Raw genomic sequence first — 22,814 nt, 5'->3', positions numbered from 1 at the left:
TAGTCCGATGGAGAGGACTATCGGACTCAGAAGCAAGCTGGGAGTATAGTGACAAGCTATGGTAGTTCGAGGACATCATCAACAAATACCGCCAAGCCTTGTCAGGGATGACTTCGGCTTAGGTGGGGGAGGGTGTCATGGCTCCTCAAATCGAGGATGGACCGAGCACGGATCAAGGTGCAAATCAGATTGGGTCGCTGGATGGGTTCGAGATCTGACTGTGCTCTCTTGAGATTTGGACAATTTAGAGACCAAATCTGAGCCCTAAAATCATCGAGGGAAATATGTACAAGATCTAGAAAGAGTACCCAAGAGCATGGGGTCATGGACACATGCTCCAAGATATGTATTGGTGAGAATACATGCTGGTTCATTATCAGGTGAGAAGCTGCTGCAATGAGGCTGATTTAGTGTTACGGGCTTATCTCGAATCATGGGCCTAATTTTGATGATTGGACTGCATGGAGATGCATGCCACTAATGGAGGAATGTGGCATGAGTCCCAAGAAGATAAAAAACAAGCTATACACATGTCTCCATAATAGAAATGCATCTCCCATGCGTCTCCATAACAGAATGTAGTTTCAGATAGTTTCGGGGGTACAGCTTTGATGAGTATTCTAAAAACTATACAGAATGTGGTTCAAAGTGGAGATAGTGCTATCTTGAAGAATTTTTCATTCTAAATCCAATGGATCAAGTTTTGTTGTAATCCGAGTTCGTTTGTGGCATGAACTTGACAGTTCTAACTGATTACGCAGAATCCTACGGGAGCGAGGATTTCGCAACTACCTGGTGTTTATCCTTATCTTGTACATGGATAGTTGAGTTCGTGAGGACTTGTAACTTGGGGTTGTTCCTCTTTAAAAGACCCTCAAGGGTAGGGTTAGAGATCAGAGAGAGATCATTAAGGGATCTTCTTGTATCTGTGAGAGATCGAGAGATTGGGAGAGCTTCTATTGTAATCAAGTGAGTGATTATTTAATAAAAGTTCTCTTCCCCATATTTCTTCTTTTTTGTGGTGTTCCTGGTGTCGTGTTCCACTGCATAATCTTGTTGGACGTGGTCTAAGCCATAGAGACTAGATTCTCACGCTAGGTAGGCTAATCAGTTATCTTCAACCTTATGAAGAACAGACCGAGCCACACGTTTATTGGGATTAGCTTGAGATCTTTTCATATGTGTCATCACCTTTTAAGACAAAAAAATCCTTGCCTTCTAACTTGAAAGATACTAGGCTTCAAAAACCTGCCTATTGTTCCACTATATCTTCAAACAAATCTTCTATTATTTATAGAGAAATAGAAAATAGTACTAAAGTTTATAGTATAAAACCTACTATAGATATTTCATATAATTTAAAAGAAAAAATAAAAATAAAAATAATTAGCTAGATTAGTTTTAAATACTCCATATGGCTCTTATATTGACTCTAAAATCATAAAAATTATTGAATTCCTTATAAATAAAGAACTACTAAGAGAAAACTTCGATTATGATAAAAAAAAGATAGAAAAGAGTGGTTCTTGGATACCTATAGTAAAAGAGAAAGAGCATTTATAAGAGAAATATGGTTTAGTCAGATGAGGGTTGAAGAAAGGTATATTTTATTCTTTGACTGGTTCGATAAATATTATATTCAAGGCCTTAAGGAAGCTAATCCTGGAATACAAGAAACTGTAATTAAAAGGATGATGACTGAATCATGAAAAAATTGTAGAAGCTCTAAAGCTAAACCTTCTCAGGTTCAAAATGAGAAAAGTAAGAGTCTAACTAAGATTTCTACCAATAATCTTGATCAAATCCCTAAAGTAGAAACTCATTTTGATAAAATTTTTGAACCTCTAGATCAGGTTGAAGAACAACAAAACTATATGAATCATTCTCTCAACTTTAAAGAAACTCAGACTGATAGCCTTTTAGAGAGAATGAAAAAGGATCTGAAATTGATTGGGATAACTCTGATAATTCATTAGTAAAGATTGGTGAATTTTCCATAAAGATCGATACTCTACCCAATCTCTTGAAAGTTGAAATTGAAAATGATTCATTTAAAGAATCTGATAAAATTCTAATTAAAGAAAAATTCTTCTGATAGACTCATTGAAACTGCTTATAATCCTGATGCTGATACTGAAGTCAATCTGAATTCTATATCTTTATTAGAATCCTCTGACTCGAGTCCAGACATCAGTCAATTAAAGATACTAATCGAAAACTACACTGAAATCATTGAGGAAGATTATATGGATCTAACTGAGGTATCTCTAATATTTGATGAAGTACAATCAAATAAGAAATTCTTTGAAGAAACAGATAATATTATACTGAATCAATTTGATAGAATTTTTTCTTATGAAAATCTTGAAGAAACCGCTTCTATATCAAATTTATGGCCAAACTCTTTATCTGAATTCGAAGCTTTGAACCAGCCTATCTTAAACTCATCCTCCTCATCTAGTAGGTCTAGTTTAATTTCTTTATCTGAAAAAATTCATGAAACCTCATGTTTCTCTAAAGATAAAGAAATTAATAATTCTTTAGGAACTAATATTCTTTTAATCTTAGGAACTAGTAGTCCTTTAGGAATTAATAATTCTTTGGGATCTAGTAATCTCTTAGTCTCAGAAGACACTGAGGATAAGAGAATAGTTAATAGAAAGAATATAGTTAGTTAATTGTTTATCTTAGAAAATACTGAAGATAAATCAATTTCTAACTATAAACTAGTAGTTCAGGTCCCTAGGATAATAAATTATTATCCTAGAATGACCTTAGTGGAATCACAGTTGATAGAAATTTCTGACAACTTGTCCACTATCTATTCCAGAAAGAAACCCCTTGATTGGAATCTTGATGGACTTACTGAATTTCAAATTGTTAACAATTATCATCAACTGACAATGATCCGTTTGAAATTTGTAAAATTCATGATTATTTACAAATTCCAATTGCTAAGACAATGGTAACCTACTTATTGAGGCAATTGAAAAGTTGGTGGAAAACCCCTTCCACTAACTCAAAAATTATGAATATTGTTCAAAAGAATTCTAAAGGCCACAATCCTTTAGATTATCTTTAGAACACAGTAGATAAATTTTATATAGATGATAATAATAAGTTAGATAGTCTTAGGAGTACCAATTTAGTTGAGTTTAGATGGTATAGAGATACTTATTCTATTATATTAGGTTTAAAAAGATTCTCTTTAGAACTATCTCCTTTAGGGTTAAAATATTACTTTGCTATATTAGGATTATCTCTAGGTTTAGAAATTACTCTTTTACTCTTAAAAAAAGATAGAACTAGATTAAAATACATCAATAATATTAGTAAATTAGATAAAGTAATTCTTTTTAATGAATCTAAATTGAATAGTAGCTCAAAGATCAGAGATCAATATAAAAGGTTATATGATCTCTACAACTTAAAAGACTTCTATTATCAATTTAGACTTCAACCAGATAAATCTTATACAAAGAAATTTAAAAATTTCAAAAGGAAGTTTGATAAAAGAGCTCGAAAAATTTCTAAAAAGGAGAAAATAAAATCTTTCGACGCTATATTAAATCTAATAAGTTTTACAAAAATACTATAAAATATAAGAAAATATCTAACCCTTAGTAATAGTAATAGATTCTTGATGATAGCTGATTTAATCGATTCTCTAAAACTAGAAGATCTATAAAATTAGATTAAGAGATTTTATCTATAACCTTAAAATCTTAAAATTTTCTTAGAACAAGATAAAGTCTTTACCTAAAACTTAGATCCTTATTCATACCAACTAAACTTGAATTAATAATAAAAGCTTAAGAAAGATCTTATAAGACCAATAGAAAATATGTAAAACATAACTGGTTTTATAAAATCTTATACATTCTAAAATTGGAACTAAGTTTTTATTCAGAATCAGAAGAATGCTTTGAACTATTATCATAAATACTTATATTTTGTCATAGAAATAGAGATGCTGTCAAGACAAGAAATTTCCCTAGAGCTAGCTCTTAATTCTTTTGATATACTCACATTTTTATTTTTCAGGGACTCAAAGAAGAAGAAAAAGAGAAAAGCCCTTTTATATGACAAACTAAATAAAGATTTAAAATCTTTGGAATTCTTCAATTCTGATCTTTCTCAAGAAACATGCTCTATAATTCATAAAGCATGGAATGCTCATCTATTCTGATCTGAAAAGGAGTTTCTCCACCATATGACCAATCTAATCAACCACTTAGTAGAAAAGAAATATTTTTTAAAAGCTATCAAAGAACATATTTACAAAGTTGGAAGACAGGTAATACAACCTACCTCTGAACTCATATCTCTTTATAATCTCTGTGAAATACTAGAGATGCCAATAATGATTAAGTTTAAAAGACTTGATTATTGAAAAAAGGTACAAGAGGTTTTAAATTCTGAACTCCAAGAAGATATCTATAAAAAAGCTACTCAACCTGATGAATCAAAGAAGCTCCTTGAAGATGTACAGTTATTTTTAGACAATTGGACCTATCCCAAGCTCTTTCTACCATTGATCAATATACTTACCAAATCAAAAGAGATCAGAGCTTTATATAAAGAGCTTGTGAAGCTTATCTTAATAGACTGTGCCATGCCATATGATATGTTTCCATCAATTGTTGCCACTATACTAAGAGACATGGAAAAAAATAAAGAATATCTTGAAATAAAAATATATAGTGGTATAGAAGTGAAGAAGATAGGAAGTATTGAGTATCCTTTTCAAATCTACAATATAACTGCTCTTGAGGATGTAAATAATCAAGTAGGATTTTGGCCAAAAATGACAAAAGAAAAAGAAAAATCTATTAAAGATTTTGATCCTTCTATAAAAGATTTTAATCTCAAAGTCTATGAAGTAATATCATATCTAGAAGTTTATTGGGCAACCAAAAAATTACAGCAACAAAAATATTGGACTGATGGGCGAATTTGGGTAACTACTGATTTTCCAACAAGAATACCAATTCAAGAGGACCCTCAAGATCTTCTGTGTAGAGAAAATTCATATCCAGAATGGAGTACTCTTCTCAACATAGAAAATTATCCTAAAAGAATTCAAGCCAAAGACTATTCAAAGAAGGTGTCATATCATGCCTAAAAATTGAAGAAGAATTTGGATACAACTATAGGCAAATAGACATCCATCTATATTATAGTCCAAAAAGTTGAGTAAGATAATTTTCATCAATACTCAACCATCTCACTCTAGAAGGTTGAGCTTTGTAAAAAAAAAAAGAGAAAGAAGAAAAAGAAGAAGAAAATTATTTTCTACTAACCCTTCTACCAATCTCTTGGTAGAAAAAAATTTTCTTTGCAGGTACAATCCAGTGGCTCTTCTATTAGCTACTTCTACAACCAGATGATTACTACTATTTTCTGAAGACAACCGCTACTACTATTCTCGAAGTCGGTTTAATTCTCAAAAATGATTGATCTTCAAAAGCCGATCTACACCAGGATCTAAAGAAGACAAGCAAACTACAGGGAGATTTTTTCCAACACTACTATTCATCGATAGGAAGATTCCTAGCACTGTACGCTATAGAAAATCAGACTTAAAATCAATTAAGTTCCGACTTTGGATCTGACTTACAGAGGCTTTCGGATTTCAAAACAAGTGAAGTCCGCCTGGATTCCAAGTAAGTTGAAGTCTGTATAGTTCCTTTCCTCGCCTATAAATAAAGGGGAAGGCATATGCTCAGGAGGAGGCCGAGTGCAGAGGGAGAGGCAAGGCCGAGAGGGGTTCGATTCTAATGACAGGATCCCTCTTTCTTTTCTCCATTCTCCCTTCTCCTCTTCTCTTCTAATCCTTGGTCTTCTTCTTCCAATCCTCCACTAAACTTCTTCATCCTTTTATTTTCTCCACGAAGCATTCATCTTCTCCAAATAAACCTTCTTAAGCTCCTTGGTTTGTTGCCTCCATCCCGACACCTCCATGTGAAGGCATCTTCTTTTCTTCCATCAAATACCACCTCTTCCATCCATCTCATTAAAATACTCCTCCACATCCCATCTCAGAGAAGACCTCCACCATATTCTTCTTTGTTTATTACTTCTTCTCCACTATAACGTCTCTTCTTATCCCACTTCTATTAAAATACTCATCCACTTGCTCTTTTGTCCATGAAATAAACCATTCTCCCATCTCTCTCTTCATTTCTTCATTAAAAAACTCATCCCATCCACTTCTTCCATAGATTCCTCCATAGAAATCTTGGTTCTCTATCATTTGAGCTTTAATCCATATGAGTTTATATAAATAAGTGTACTTATGGCATGTTTACTCATCTATTAGCATATATTAGCACTCGTGATTTGTATTTAAGTTTGCTTAAGCTTGATTTATTTACATAAAGATTGTATGGTATGTATTTTAATTTCATCAAACTCTATGTAAGAGTACTTTTGTAAATAAAGTCCATTTTTCTTTCATTTTACTGTTGTTACTTAGATTTTAAACTTTCTTTACGTTTAAGCTTATTACTATTCATTACTGTTTATAGTTACTATTTATTACTGTAACTAATTACTGTAGTATATGCACTATACAGTACTATAGTAGAAACACTGTGCAGTACTATTGCGCACTGTAGCATGTTATTGTAGTACGACAGTAAACAACCAGAATGCTACCGAGACTGTGAAGTAAACAATAAATCAGTCTCCTGAGGATAAATAACCTTAAGGTTGGTAGAGATTGTGAAGTAAATAACAGATCAATCAAGGTAAACAACCCAAATAGAATCTATTTTACTTTAAGCTTTTTACCTAAAACATAATATAATCTATCGTGCAATCGCAAAGTAAACAACGAAGCGATTATATGCCAACAGATTAGTTAGAGTACTCTATTTTACTTTAAGCTTTTTATTTGTTATGTTGTTGCTTTTGTTTATTTCTTTGTTTAGATATTGTACTTTGTTTCATTTTGTTAGTTTTGTTTCTATACTCTATATTAAGTAGTTTTATTTCAACTTTGTTACATTTATGTTTCTTTGTTCTTATCCTTGTACCTACTTAGGTTCTGTCCACTTTACTTAGTGTTCTGTCCACTGTACTTAGTTCTATTTCAATTTGCTTACAGCATTTGTCTTTTATTTCTTTCTTTTTCATTTTTAGCTTGCTATACTTTTACTTAGTTTACTTACTACGGTCAGTTAGTAGATAGTTTATTTATTTTGTTAGTTTTATTTGCTGTAAGTCTTATTTACTGCAGTTAGTCATAGTTCAGTTTACTTTTAGTTTAGTTACTTTTAAGTTTGTTAATCATAGCCTAGTAGTTTATATTTTACTCTTATTAATAGCCTAGAGTTTACTCTATAGTTTATTTCTTGTATTTATGTTCTTTGTTCTTATATTAGCTTGTCTACTTATAATCTAAATAGTTTTAGCTATTCTAAGTTTACTTTATCTTAGTCAATTAAAGTTTGTAGTTTATTAATTTATATTCACTAGTTTATATTTAGTTATTAGCTCATATTTTAAGCTTATGCTTATGCTTGTTCGAGCTTTCTGTTAGTTTATGTTTCAGTTTGTATTTTTTTTATCAGTCTAGCTTGCGCTTTAGTTCACTTTAACCTTCCATTAGACTATACCTTAGTTTAGATTTTATCTTATGTATTTAGTTTGTCTTCCATCAGTCTGTTCATCGTATCTAAGTCTGTTCTTCATCTCCATGCCTATCTGTTCATTCTTTACCTTTGTTTTCTGTGTCTAAGTAGATACTATCTGTAGGTTTGACCTCATTTACTCCTCAATCATAATCATTTTGCTGTCATACTCCTAAGTTCTGGGTTATTAGTTATACGTTGCTTGCGGACAGTATTATATATCTTATAGTTTGTCTATCCATCTTTCTACGTGTATGTACGTAGCCTACCCATTTGTTGCTTCTACGTGTATGCAAGTAGCTTTTATTGCTGTGTCACATTGTTGTGATAATTTACCTCTGTGGCTCTGACCCACTCACATACACACACTGCTGCTTCCATGCGTACGCGTGTTGGCCCAGGTCAATCTGGTATCAGAGCCAAGTAGAACCCAATTTTCATGCCGGGGAGGGGATCTGTTGATTTTCTTAACTGTATAGAGAGCAGACCGGGCAGCGAGCATGGTAAATCCTGCTTTAGCTGAGGAAAGCATTTAGGATGGTAAGTCGCAAATAGTCTGTTGGTGTCATCTCTATGACTGGTATCTTTAGATCTCTTACCGAACTTCTGAATACTGATTCTATTCTGCTTCTTACCTATGCTGAAATCTGAAATGGATAAAAGATCTGATCTAATGGCTAATTGCTTTGAAAATAATTCTATTTTAAAAATAACTCGAAATAGCAAAATGAATAAGAAGAAAGTAACAATTGAGGAGTTAGAAAATAGTTTAGATGATTATAGCATAGATCTTAAAATAAAAACTTCATTTGATCCTTCAGGTAATATAAGAATAGATGTCAAATGAGTAGCTAGAATAGTATTTAGAGATACATTTGGTTCATATTTAGATGATAAATATATTAGAATAGCTGATTTTTAGATAAATAGGGAACTACTTAATGTAGATTTTAATTCTACTAAAAATCAAAAAAGAAAAACATGGTTTTATAGAATTTATAATAAGAAAAAATGAGACTTCATAAGAGAAGTATGGTCTGCCCAAATGAGAGCTGAAGAGAGAAATATTCTTTTTTTTACTGATTTATTAAGTATTATCTGAAAGGTCTTGAAAATGATACATACATTTGGTTCTTTCCCAAAACTGGGTGATATCTCCAAATAGAAAAGAAAAGGCAAAAACAAGATGCCAAAAGCTTGCTAGAATTTCTACTGATGATCTAGAAGTTACTCCAAAACCTAATAAGTTGGTTACTACTGTAGAAAAAATAAAACCCAAATTACTGAAAACAAGTACTAGTCTGCAAAAGATTATAACTGAGGATCATAAAGAAACTCGTTCTGATAAGATCTCTGAGTATTTATACCAAAATAAGGAACGACAGAATTACATGAATCATTTTCTCAACTTTGGAGAAACACAAATTGATAGCTTTCTAGAAATTGAAAAGAAATTTTAATTTGATTGGGATTATTTTGACAATTTATTAGTTAAGATTGGTGACTTTACAATAAATATTGATACTATACCCAATCTCTTAGAGGCTGAGACTGAAAAGATGGGTGACTCTTTCATAAAGCTAGATATTGCACCCAATCTATTAAATGCTGAAACTGAAAATGATATATCTGAAGAATCTGACAAAATACTAATCAAAGAGAACCTCTCTGATGAAATTATTAAGATTATTTATGATACTGATACCATTACTGAACCTCACTTAGTAGATCAAGACAATAGTTATGAGAAGGTAGCAAGTAAAGATTATAATGAAACCATTAGGACTATTTATGATCCTGATATTAATCTAAATCCTATATATTTATCTGCTGAGTCAAATATAGACATCAGTCAATTAAAAGTACCGATTGAAAATGAAATCAATGAGGAGATCACTAAAGAAGAACATTTAGATCTGACTAAAAAACCTCCAATACCTGACCTTTTAGAAGCACAGTTAGAAAAGAAGTTAGTGGAAGAATTAAATGAAACTATATTAGATCAAGCTGATAAAACTCCTTCTGATGAAACACTTGAAGAAAATACTTCTATATTTGATTCTTGTGATTCTACATACGAACTGTGTGCTTCCACTTATGATTTGTCTGATATAAAATCTAAGCCAGACCCTTTACCTCATTTAAAATATTTGAACCAGCCTATCTTAAACTCATCCTCCTCATCTAGTAGGTCTAGTTTAATTCTTTTATCGAAAGAAATCCATGAAACCTCATGTTTTTCTAAGGATAAAGAAATTAATAATTCTTTAGGAACTAATATTCTCTTAATCTTAGGAACTAGTAGTCCCTTAAGGATATAGTAATTCTTTGAGGATATAGTAATCTCTTAGACTCAAAAATCTTTGAGGATAAGAGAATAGTTAGTGAATTATCTATCTTAAAGAATACTGAAGATACACCAATTCCTAACTATAAATTTATAGTTCAGGTCTCCAGGATAATAAATTATTATCTTAGTCCGACCTTAGTGGATTCACAGTTATCAAAAACCCCTGACAACTTATCCACTATTCAATCTAAGAAGAGATCTCTTGGTTGGAACCTTGATGGATTTACTGAATTTCAAATGGTTAATAGTTGTCATCAACTGACAATGATACATTTGAAAGCCTGTAAGATCCATGATTATTCACAAATTTCAATTGCTAAGACAATGGTAATACTTGTTGAGGCAATTGAAAGGTTGGTGGAAAATCTCTTCCACTAGCTCAGAAATTATGAATATTGTTCAGAAGAATTCTAAAGGAAACAATCCTTTAGATTATCCTCTGAACACTGTAGATAAGTTATATATAGATAATAATGATAAATTAAATAATCTTAGGAGTAGCTGTTTAGATGAGTTTAAATAGTATAAAGATATTTACTTCGTTATATTAGGATTGAAAAACTTCTTTTTAGAACTATCTCCTTTAGGTTTAAAAGCTAATATAGGTACTATTAGTAAGATAGATAGAGTAATTCTTTTTAGTAGATCAGAATTGAATAGAGATCAATTTATAAAGTCACACAAAAGAAAAGACAAAATGATCTCTAAAACTTAAAAGATTTTAGCCATGAATTTGGACCTCGAGTAAATAGATTGCATGAAAAGAAATATAAAAAATTCAAAAAGAAATTTGATAAGAAAACTCAACAAATTTCTAAGAAACTGAATAAAAAATGGATCTGTGATACTTCATTTAAACTAAAAGATGGATGTTATTTTAGACATGAAGATTTGTTAGATTCTGGAGCCGAAATAAATTGTATTAGACATGACCTAATTCCTTCAAGATACTTTGAAAAATTTAATCAAAATCTCCAAACTACTGAAGGAAGAAATCTAAAAATAAACCATAAGGTCTTTAAAGTTCAAGTATGCATAGGAGAATTTTGTATTAAAATGTCATTCTTATTAGTTAAAATCTTAAAATAAAGAGTCATATTGAGAAACCTTTTCTTAACCTATTTTAAACTTTTTACCATTACATCAAAAGAAATCAATACATCAGATAATCAGAGGATATTATTTAAGTCTTACTATAATTCTAAAAAATTTCCAAAAATTATACAAAAAATAGTTTGTAAAAATAATATAAGATCAACAACTAAGAAAAGAATAAATAATCTTTACATTTCCATCAATTTTTTTTATCAATCTAAATTTAGACGGGATAAATCATATATAAAGAAGTATAAAAAATCTAAAAGGAAGTTTGATAAAAGAGCAAGAAAAATCCTTAAAAGATAGAATAAAATGAATCATCTCATGCTTTATTTGATTTATTATAAAAGTAATAAAGAAGGTCATCATTTGATAAATTATAAGATCTCTGAGCTTCTCATTAATTTGAGAAGATATTACTTTTCAAAACAAAGAGTTACACTTAAAGATCACAAGGGAAGAAGAAAATTGAGTTTACAAAGTTACAAAGACTTTTTGACTATGGAAGATCCCATTACAATAATATTTTGGGTAACATATTATTGAAAAATATGTCTCAAAAAGTCAATCGTCAAGCTGTTGACGGTTGAGCAACCAAGTATTGTAATTAATTTGTTAATAAATAAAATATATTTGGCATTTTCATCATAAGCTTTCATCTTCTAATGAACTCTATTGTTATGATGAAGTCCTTAGGACTATTTAGATTCAATAAAGAGAGGATTTATCGATTAGTCCTTAAAACAGTTCACGATCAAATGATAGGCTGTTAATAAGGATGACAGCTTCTATCGAGCATAGGTCGCTGTAGGCCATATGGGTTTGTTGTCCTCTTAACCAAAGAGTGTGGAGACACTGGTATGGCATACAGGTGAGATGTACTGGTACATCATCATTGAATGTGATCAACTCCAGAGTATTTTGCTGTCGAGAATATCTCTGATGGGATATAGGTATAAGTGTCCCTTAGACTTGAGATTGCCTCAATGACTTGCAAGCAACTCACTGTGCTTTGGTATTGGACTAACTAAATTTCTAATTCAGGGATGGAAGGCTTCTGGGCACAGTCAAGTACTTGCGAAGTCAGAGTGTGATCAAGATGGGATTGACCACTCCAAGAGTTGGAGAAGAATGAGTCGCTGTATTTCAATTTAGCAAAACTTTGGTCAGGGTAATCTATCAGATGGATTTGATATTTTGAAATACAATGTGGACAACCTGATCAGAGTTGACAGTTGAACTCTGGGGTGTCCTATGATCATTTTGGTCAAGGGGATCAATTATATGAAAACTATATCCGCATAGGTTCTAAGGATGTTGTTCTACACATTCGACATATCCGGTCGTCGGGTACCATTGCTAGATGGTCACTTTGATTGGTATAAAAATTTATTCCTGTGCTACTGACTTAGGTTCGGATCTATGAGGTCACACACATTAAAATTCATGATCCGATAGGATGGTTGATCAATGATTAAGAATTGTTCTAGGGTTAAATGATCAATACGATTGACATTTAACCCAGTGCAAGTGTTGCAGGAGGATCGATTAGCAATTCGATTACTAATTAGCTTAATTTGATTAAGCCAATGGGCTGAGATTAAGTTTAATTAAATATAATTTAATTAGATTTGATTTGGATTTGATTGGATCAAGTTCAATTGGTTTATTGGATAAGCCAAGTGCAAGGAAAAACTAGTCCTAGTTCAACTAGGACTTGGGTCAATCTAATTTCTAATTTGATTAGAAAATTAAATTAGATTTAAATATAATTTAATCTGATTAAATTAGGTTCTTAATTGGGTTAAGATCTATTTTAATTGGATTAATCTAATTTTAGTTTGATTTGGTTTGAGAAACCAAATTAAAATAAGTCATAAGATAGAATCCTAGTAAGACTAGGATTCCACCTTGCACCACATAAGCCTTCCCCACGCCCTCTCTCTTATTCAATGCCAATCTCTTCTTATTTTGTATGACAAAAGCCCTCTCCCAGGTCTCTCCCACATTCACAAATGGTCTCCTCTCTTCTTTTTTACATGGAAGGTGGTTTGGATCAAATCAAAAAAGGAATAAGTTTGGATTTCGAATTCTATGAGATAGAGTTTTAGAAATCTAAAACTCTTTCAATTTTGCACCGAATCTATCCAAATTTTTTTTGGAATTTTTGTGACTTTTAGGGTACACATTATGCACCCTTTGCTAATGATCCATGCACAAAAATAAGGAAGAGGTGCTCAAGAGTTGGGCACCCCTTAACTTGCCATGTTTGGATAAGCCTTGACTAGGTATTTGACCTAGAAAAGGACTCTATCATATCTCTCTATATAAAATGAGTTTCTTCATGAAATTTTTGAAAACGATAGATATTTGAGAGACCTTTGATCCATCTAAAAATAAGAAAGAAAGACCTTTGGGTCATGGAGATATAAAAGACACAAGTTAGGGTGTCTAGAGAGAGAAACGAGAAGAAGAAGAGGGTCTTCTTCTAGGGTTGTTTGTTTTCATATCTTTCCTCCCTCCATCTTGAGTTTCTTGAGAGCATCTCAGATTTGAAACTTCTCTTTCTACTTTTCATCTTTGAAAGAGTCCAAATCAAGAAGAAGGAGGCACCTGATCAACCATCAAAGAAGGATCAGCGTAGTACTAGCATACTGTGCTGATTTCCTAAAGCAGGACTTCTGATCGAGATTCATGGGCTCATGTGGACGACTCCTAGAGGCCGGATGTGTGTGTGACTTGCAACATCATCCTCAAGCCCAGATCAGTGAGGTTAGAATGTCTAACTTGCAAGGTAATAGATCTGATCTATTGTTTAATACATACATTAGATGTAGTATAGAAACATATTGATATGATCAACATGTAGTTTATGCTATATTTATATATTTTAATTTTTGATTTAATACTATATAATAATCATGTAATAAGATCTTAGATCTAGAAATTCTTTGATTTTAAAAAATAATTTTAATTTATTTTAGTCTTTCGCTGTATGATCTTGAAAAAGTTTCAAGATCTAATCCTGAAACCCTAGATCTGGTTCCTACAATTGGTATCAGAGCCTAGGTTCTTTATTACATGATTATTTATACATGTTTAGATTATTTCTTAGATTAGATCTAATTTATAATATGATTATTAAATCTAAAATTAAAATTTTAGATCAATCACGAACTGCAAGGTTGTCCTGCTGTAAGGTTTACCCCTTACAGTGCAAAGGTTGTCCTAGTTTGTGTAGATTTATCTTTAATCATAAATTTGTTAGATATGTCTAGATTAAATTTATGATTTATTAAATTTAAAAGATATTTAAATCTAAAATAAAATCTCTTTGTTAATAATTTTTGTGCAAAGAAATTGTTTAAAGTTGAAACTGTTTCAATTACATGAACCTGTTTAGATTAGATCTAAAGTAGTTTCATATTTATTTCACTTGTATCTTGATTATGAATCAAACATGCAATATGGTTGGTAGAATCATATTGTAAAATTATTTTACCAATATGAAAATTATTTTTTGAAAAGCCGAACCCAACCCTCAGCCCAAAACTTAATTAAGAATTAAGAAGTTGTTTGATTAGGTTCTAGGATTGTGAATTGAAGAACCTAAAACACAAACCATAACACATTGGGTTAATGGGTTAGTGAAAATTAGGTCCATTAATTGGGTTAGACCTATGGTTAGATTGAAGATGGACTTAATTAGAGAATTGACTAAATCTAATCAATTGTTGTCTTAGATTAGGTCAAAGATTCTCTAGATCAATTACAATAGTTATAATTGGTCAAGTCCATGTCTTTAATGAGAACTAAATGGACTTGATTCTTGGCTAAACGGTCTAGCACGAACGTTAAGTTGATCTAATCGAAACTAATTAAACTAGTTGGTGTCTAAGGTAAACCAGACCGGTGGTTTTTAATTAGGAGCCCGCTTACCTGGCCATTTCTGATGGTGTCTAAGGCAAGCTTTGGCAGATCCTCCCACTGATCGAACTTACCTGGCCTCTTGGTGAAATTATATTTTGATTGGATCACTTGACTATTCGAGCTGACCCATGTCAGCTAGGTAAATCAGTGTGACTGATTTAGGTGCTCTTAGACCAGCCCTTTTAATGGTCTCCCTTAAGCTGACTTGGTGAAGCCAGTGGGAGGATCATGATAAGCTGGTTCATCTGATCTCATCCTCTAAATTATTTAAATTTTCTAAAATTATTAGGTCCTTAAAATGATAAAGTTATGGAGATAACTGAGTCATAGCCTCCCATTAAGGTGTTTGATAATGAGTCCATTAACTCAATAATCATTGCAGACCCAAAGGCCTGGTGCTTGTTGACTAATGGAATTATCACTCATCATATGATGATTTGGAAGTGTCTCTCTAATGGTGGTTAGGTGAGCCAACCAAAGTTGGGCTTAATCATTCGTTGGCTAGATACACCAAGTATGATCATGTTAATGGTTGGACCTAACCGGATCCTTACAATGGAGGCCAAAGCCTACTGATTAGATTTCTGGGATAAAATTAAAATTACTAGAAATTGTTTAGAGAAACAATTGGTTATGAACCTACCCTTAGATGTACATGGGTTGGCCAACCAAAGTTGGGCTTGTGTGCAGTCTAAGTGGATTCTAGTACCCACTAAGAAATTAGGGTAATTTCTTGAATTGGAGGTAGAGGCTACCAATTCGAATAAAATAGTGGGAGAAACCTTTTGATTAAACACCAAATCTTTAGGTTTAATGAATCAATTACTAATTAGGTTATGGTTCTTCTTTGTGCAAATATGACCACTTCCCTATCGCTCCGATCATTGTTGGACAATGATAAGTTGGTGGGACCTAACTTCGGTAGCTGGCATCAAAAGTTGAAGATAGTCCTGAAGCATGAACGGATCTTATATATGATAATGGATTCTGTACCTGAGGAGCCAGCTATCAATACACGTGAAACAGTCAGAGACACTTACCAAAGTGGCTCAGTGATCGGACCACGGTGTGTTGTACCATGCTGGCTGCCATGAGCGACGAGTTCAATCACAGATTCGAGATGGCTCAGCCAAAAGACATGCTTCAAGTGTTGGAGGATGCCTTTGGCACATCCGATGATGTGGAGAGGCACAAGACTAGTTGTGCCATCTTCAATGCCAAAATGCGGGATGGTGTCTCTATCACTAATCATGTATTGTACATGATCGAGCTGATGGAACGATTGAGCAAGCTCGACTTTTTCTTGCATGAGTAGCTTGGGAAAGATGCAATACTGAACTCACTGCCCAAGTCTTATCTCCCATTCCTCACTCATTATAAAATGACAAAGCCTGAAGTAAACTACCATGGGTTACTTGGGTTGCTTCAGAACTTTGAGAAGGATCACCAACTCCTCAAGGAGTCGGTGAACTCAGTGGGAGGTTCGTCTTTTGGTTCTCGACCCTTTGAGAAAGGAAAGAAGAACAAGAAGAAGAAAGTGAAGAAGGTGCAAGTTCAGGCTGGGACATCAGTGCAGAGCCAGACCAAAAAAGATCAAACCTGATAAGAGTCTATTCTACTGGCAAGCACCCTAGATTAGATAGTGTGTCAGATATCTACTTATGGCATTAGAGGCTAGGTCATATAAACAAGAACAGAATAAATAGGTTGACTCAAGAGAAAATCTTCGAAGTCAGTGATTGTGAATCACTTCCAACCTGTGAGTCCTGTCTTCTTGGTAAAATGACCAAGTCACCTTTTACTGGAAAAGGTGAGAGAGCTACTGAGCTCTTGAGCCTAGTACATACTGATGTATATGGGCCTATGAGCACCAGTGCTAAAGGTGGATATTTCTACTTCATAACTTTCACGGATGACCTATCCCGATATGGATATGTCTATCTGATGAAACATAAGTCGGATTCATTTGAAATGTTCAAACGATTCTGAAGTGAAGTAGAAAAATAAATTGGGAAGAGTATTAAAACTCTTCGATCTGATCGAGGAGGAGAATACCTTTCTAGTGAGTTTCTCACATATCTAGGAGAGAATGAGATTCTCTCCCAATGGACTCCTCCAGGAACACCACAGCATAATGGTGTGTCTGAAAGGAGGAATCGGACTCTGTTAGACATGGTCTGATCCATGATGGGTTTTGCTAGCTTGCCGATATCCTTCAGGGGATATGCACTTGAATCGGCCTGTTATCTGTTAAATAAGGTTCCAAGTAAGTCTGTAATTAAGACTCCATATGAGATATGGACGGGATGTAAGCCAGCACTTTCACACCTTAGGGTCTGGGGGTGCCCGGCCTATGTCAAACGATTAGTCACAGACAAACTTGGACCTAGGTCTGACAAATGCTCATTCATAGGGTACCCCAAAGAGACAAAAGGATATTTTTTCTACCATGCTGATGAACAAAAGGTGTTCGTCAGCCTTAAGGCAATTTTTTTAGAAAAAGAGTTCCTTGGTGAAGGAACCGTTGCCTCTAAGGTTGAACTTGATGAAGTTCAACAAGTAGAAGGACTGACACCAATAGCTGAACCTGAGTCGGATATGATTAGATCAGATCCGGAGCCAATGTACCTGCACCATTAAGGCAATCCGGTAGAGTACCGCATCAGCCGGACAGATACTACGGTTTCTTGATCCAGGACGGTGATCCCATCGAACTTGATGAGAATAATGAGGATCCGATCACCTATATGGATGCAATGCAGAGACCTGATTCCGAGAAATGGCTTGAAGCCATGAAATCCGAAATGGAGTCCATGAAGGTCAACGATGTATGGACATTGGTTGACCCACCTGAAGGGGTTAAACCCATTGGGTGTAAATGGGTCTTCAAAAGGAAGAGGAGTGCAGACGGAAAGGTGGAGACCTATAAAGCCCGTCTGGTCATCAAGGGGTATCGTCAACGTTATGGTATTGACTATGACGAGACATTTTTCTCTGTGGCAATACTCAAATCCATTCGGATAATGCTTGCAATAGCTGCCCATCTGGATTATGAGATCTGGCAGATGGATGTAAAGACAGCTTTCCTGAATGGAGAGTTGACCGAAGAGGTGTATATGATACAACTTGAGGGGTTTACATCCACAGATGAGTCCAAGGTGTGCAAGCTTCAGAGATCCATTTATGGATTGAAGCAAGCTTCTCAGAGTTGGAACATACGTTTTGATAAGGTGATCAAAACATATGGCTTCATTAAGAATGGAGAAGAGCCCTGCATCTATAAATGGGCAAATGGTCCAGTTGTGGTATTCCTAATCTTGTACGTGGATGACATTCTCTTAATCGAGAATGACATCCCCGCACTACAGGGAATAAAAGTTTGGTTGTCATCACAGTTCTCCATGAAGGACTTGGGTGAAGCATCCTACATCCTAGGGATGAAGATCTATAGGGATAGATCTAAAAGGATGCTTAGGTTATCCCAGTCCATGTACATAGACACTGTGCTGAAGAGGTTCAGCATGGAGAATTCCAAGAAGGGCTATCTACCGATAGGCCAAGGAATTTCTCTCTCTAAGAAAGATTATCCGATAACTCCTGAAGAGAGAGAGCATATGAGTAGAGTCCATATGCTTCAGTCATGGGATCTATCATATACGCCATGACATGTACAAGATCAGATGTGACATACTCACTAGGAGTAGTGAGTAGATACCAATCTGATCCTGGAGAAAATCACTGAAAAGTGATTAAAGCCATCCTTAAGTATTTGAGAAATACTAAGGACCAATGGTTGGTTTATGGCGAGTCAGATCTGAAACTTGTGGGTTCACAGACTCTAGCTTCCAATCTGATCATGATGACAGCAGGAGCGTGTCGGGTTATATCTTTACTCTGAATGATGGAGCCATCTGTTGGAAGAGTTCCAAGCAACATACTGTGACGAACTCTGTTTGTGAAGCGGAGTACATCGCAGCATCGGATGCCGCGAAGGAAGCTGTGGCTGAGAAAATTCATCAACGAGCTCGGAGTAGCACCCTCCCTCGATGGTCCGGTCCTGCTCTATTACGACAGCACTGGTGCCATAGCTCAGGCGAATGAACCCAAAGCACATCAACAGACGAAGCACATCTTGCGTCGCTTCCACCTGGTCGAGAGATCGTGGATCGAGGTGACGTCGACCTTTAGAAGATCGACGGAAAGGAGAACCTGACCGACCCCTTCACTAAAGTCCTGGCGATAAAGGAGTTCGACAACCAAAAGTCGAAGATGGGTATTAGATACTATGCCGAGTGGCTTTAGGACAAGTGGGAGTTGTTGGGAAATGTATCCCAGAAAGTCAATCGTCAAGCTGTTGACGGTTGAGCAACCAAATATTGTAATTGATTTGTTAATAAATAAAATATATTTGGCATTTTCATCATAAGCTTTCATCTTCTAATGAACTCCGTTGTAATGATGAAGTCCTTAGGACTATTTAGATTCGATAAAGAGAGGATTTATCGATTAGTCCTTAAAATAATTCACGACCAAATGATAGGCTGTTAATAAGGACAACAGCTTCTATCGAGCATAGGTCGCTGTAGGCCATATGGGTTGGTTGTCCTCTTAACCAAAGAGTGTCCTCTTAACCAAAGAGTGTGGAGACACTGGTATGGCATACAGGTGAGATGTACTGGTACATCATCATGGAACGTGACCAACTCCAGAGTATTCTGCTGTCGAGAATGTCTCTGATGGGATATAGGTATAAGTGTCCCTTAGACTTGAGATCGCCTCAGTGACTTGCAAGCAACTCACTGTGCTTTGGTACTGGACTAACTGAATTTCTAATTCAGGGATGGAAGGCTTCTGGGCACAGTCAAGTACTTGTGAAGTCAGAGTGTGATCGAGATGGGATTGACCACTCCAAGAGTTGGAGAAGAATGAGTCGCTGTATTTCAATTTAGCAAAACCTTAGCCAGGATAATCCATCAGATGGATTTGATATTTTGAAATACAATGTGGACAACCTGATCAGAGTTGACAGTTGAACTCTGGGGTGTCCTATGATCATTTTGGTCAAGAGGATGAATTATATGAAAACTATATTCGCATGGGTTCTAAGGATGTTGTTCTACACATTCAACCTATCCGGTCGTTGGGTACCATTGCTAGATGGTCACTTCGATTGGTACAAAAATTTATTCCTGTGCTATCGGCTTAGGTTCAGACCTATGAGGTCACATACATTAGAGTTCATGATTCGATCGGATGGTTGATCAACGATTAAGAATCGTTCTAGGGTTAAATGATCAATACGATTGACATTTAACCCAGTGTAAGTGTTGCAGGAGGATCGATTAGTAATTCGATTACTAATTGACTTAATTTGATTAAGCCAATGGGCTGAGATTAAGTCTAATTAAATATTATTTAATTATATTTGGTTTGGGCTTGATTGGATCAAGTTCAATTGGTTTATTGGATAAGCTAAGTGCAAGGAAAAACTAGTCCTAGTTCAACTAGAACTTGGGTCAATCTAATTTCTAATTTGATTAAAAATTAAATCAGATTTAAATCTAATTTAATCTGATTAAATTAGGTTCTTAATTGGGTTAAGATATATTTTAATTGGGTTGATCTAATTTTAGTTTGATTTGGTTTGAGAAACCAAATTAAAACAAGTCATAAGATAGAATCCTAGTAAGACTAGGATTCCACCTTGCACCACATAAGCCTTCCCCACGCCCTCTCTCTCATTCAACGCCAATCTCCTCTTATTTTGTGTGACAAAAGCCCTCTCCCAGTTCTCTCCCACGTTCACAAAAGGTCTCCTCTCTTCTTTCTTACATGGAAGGTGGTTTGGATCAAATCAAAAAAGGAATAAATTTGGATTTCGAATTCTATGAGATAGAGTTTTAGAAATCCAAAACTCTTTCAATTTTGCACCGAATCTATCCAAATTTTTTTTGGAATTTTTGTGACTTTTAGGGTACACATTATGAACCCTTTACTAGTGATCCATGCACAAAAATAAGGAGGAGGTGCTCAAGAGTTGGGCACTCCTTAACTTGTCATGTTTGGATAAGCCTTGACTAGGTATTTGACCTAGACAAGGACTCTATCATATCTCTCTATATAAAATGAGTTTCTTCATGAAATTTTCAAAAAAAATAGATATTTGAGAGTCCTTTGGGCCATCCAAAAATCAAAGAGAAAGACCTTTGGGTCATGGAGATATAAAAGATACAAGTTAGGGTGTCTAGAGAGAGAAACGAGAAGAAGAAGAGGGTCTTCTTCTAGGGTTGTTTGTTTTCATATCTTTTCTCCCTCTATCTTGAGTTTCCTGAGAGTGTCTCAGATCTAAAACTCCTCTTTCTACTTTCCATCTTTGGAAGAGTCCAAATCAAGAAGAAGGAGGCACCTGATCAACCATCAAAGAAGGATCAGCGCAGTACTAGCATACTGTGCTGATTTCCTGAAGCAGGACTTCTGATCGAGATTCATGGGCTCGTGTAGATGACTCCTAGAGGCTGGATGCGTGTGCGGCTTGCAACATCATCCTCAAGCCCGGATCAGAGAGGTTAGAACGTCTAACTTGCAAGGTAATAAATCTGATCTATTGTTTAATACATACATTAGATGTAGTATAGAAACATGTTGATATGATCAACATGTAGTTCATGCTATATTTATATATTTTAATTTTTGATTTAATGCTATATAATAATCATGTAATAGGATCTTAGATCTAGGGATTTTTTGATTTTAGAAAATAATTTTAATTTATTTTAGTCTTCCGCTGTATGATCTTGAAAAAGTTTCAAGATCTAACCCTGAAACCCTAGATCTGGTTCCTACACATATAAGCTTTTACTTTCATATACTAATATAGTGTTCATTTCAGGAGATATACTTCATCAAGACAACTCCAAAAAGGAACAAAGTCAGATATTTGATGCAAGCAGTCTAAATCAACATATAAAGAGAAAAGGTAAATTAAAAAGAGCTGATCAAAGACTATATTCTAACTTTGTATCTTTAAGATTTTGCAGAAAAATGGACTTTGAAAAGAAGATACAAAATAGAAGAACTGCTCTTGAGAAAGAAAAATTTTCTCAAAATTACAAGCCGGAACTTTCTTAAAAAACTTATGACTTTGTCAACAAGGTATGGAAAACTCATCTTTTGAATCAGAAAGGAGACTTTAGAAAGGCTATGATAGCTCTTGTTGATCATTTATCTGAAAAGAAATTACTTTGATGGTACTAAGAGAAAAGTTAAGACTATCTGATCAACACTCAAATCAAATCACACCTGATTTGGCTACTCTCCTTAAAGTGAAGACTCCTATGGCAAATAAGTAAAAGAGACTTAACTATTGAAAAAAAGCTCAAAAAGTTTTAACTAATGAACTTCTAGAAGACATTTATCAAAAGGTCATTCAGCCCAATAAAATAAAAGAATTGTTTGAAGAATTGCAAATCTTTTTGATAGATGAAAATGAATTGTTTGTAGACTTACAATTTTTCCTGATAGATGGATGGAGTTATCCCAAGTTATATCTTCCATTGATTAATGAGTATACTAAAGAAGAACTCAAAGCTTTATATAAAAGATTGGTACGAGTAATGTCAGTTGATCCTTTCGCCAACCTATATATGTTTTCAGCTGTGGTTAGCAAAGTCCTTTATGAAGTGGAAAAGATATACAAAAATCTATTAAAAGTTATAATTTTCAGCGGCATTGAAACCAGAGAAGTTGGAGTAATAAAATATTCTTTCCAAATTTATGAAGTCAGTATTTTGGAAGAAGAA

Source organism: Elaeis guineensis, chromosome 11 (assembly GCF_000442705.2).
Source record: "Elaeis guineensis isolate ETL-2024a chromosome 11, EG11, whole genome shotgun sequence".
NCBI lineage: Eukaryota > Viridiplantae > Streptophyta > Magnoliopsida > Arecales > Arecaceae > Elaeis > Elaeis guineensis.
Note: the sequence above shows the minus strand (reverse complement) of the source record.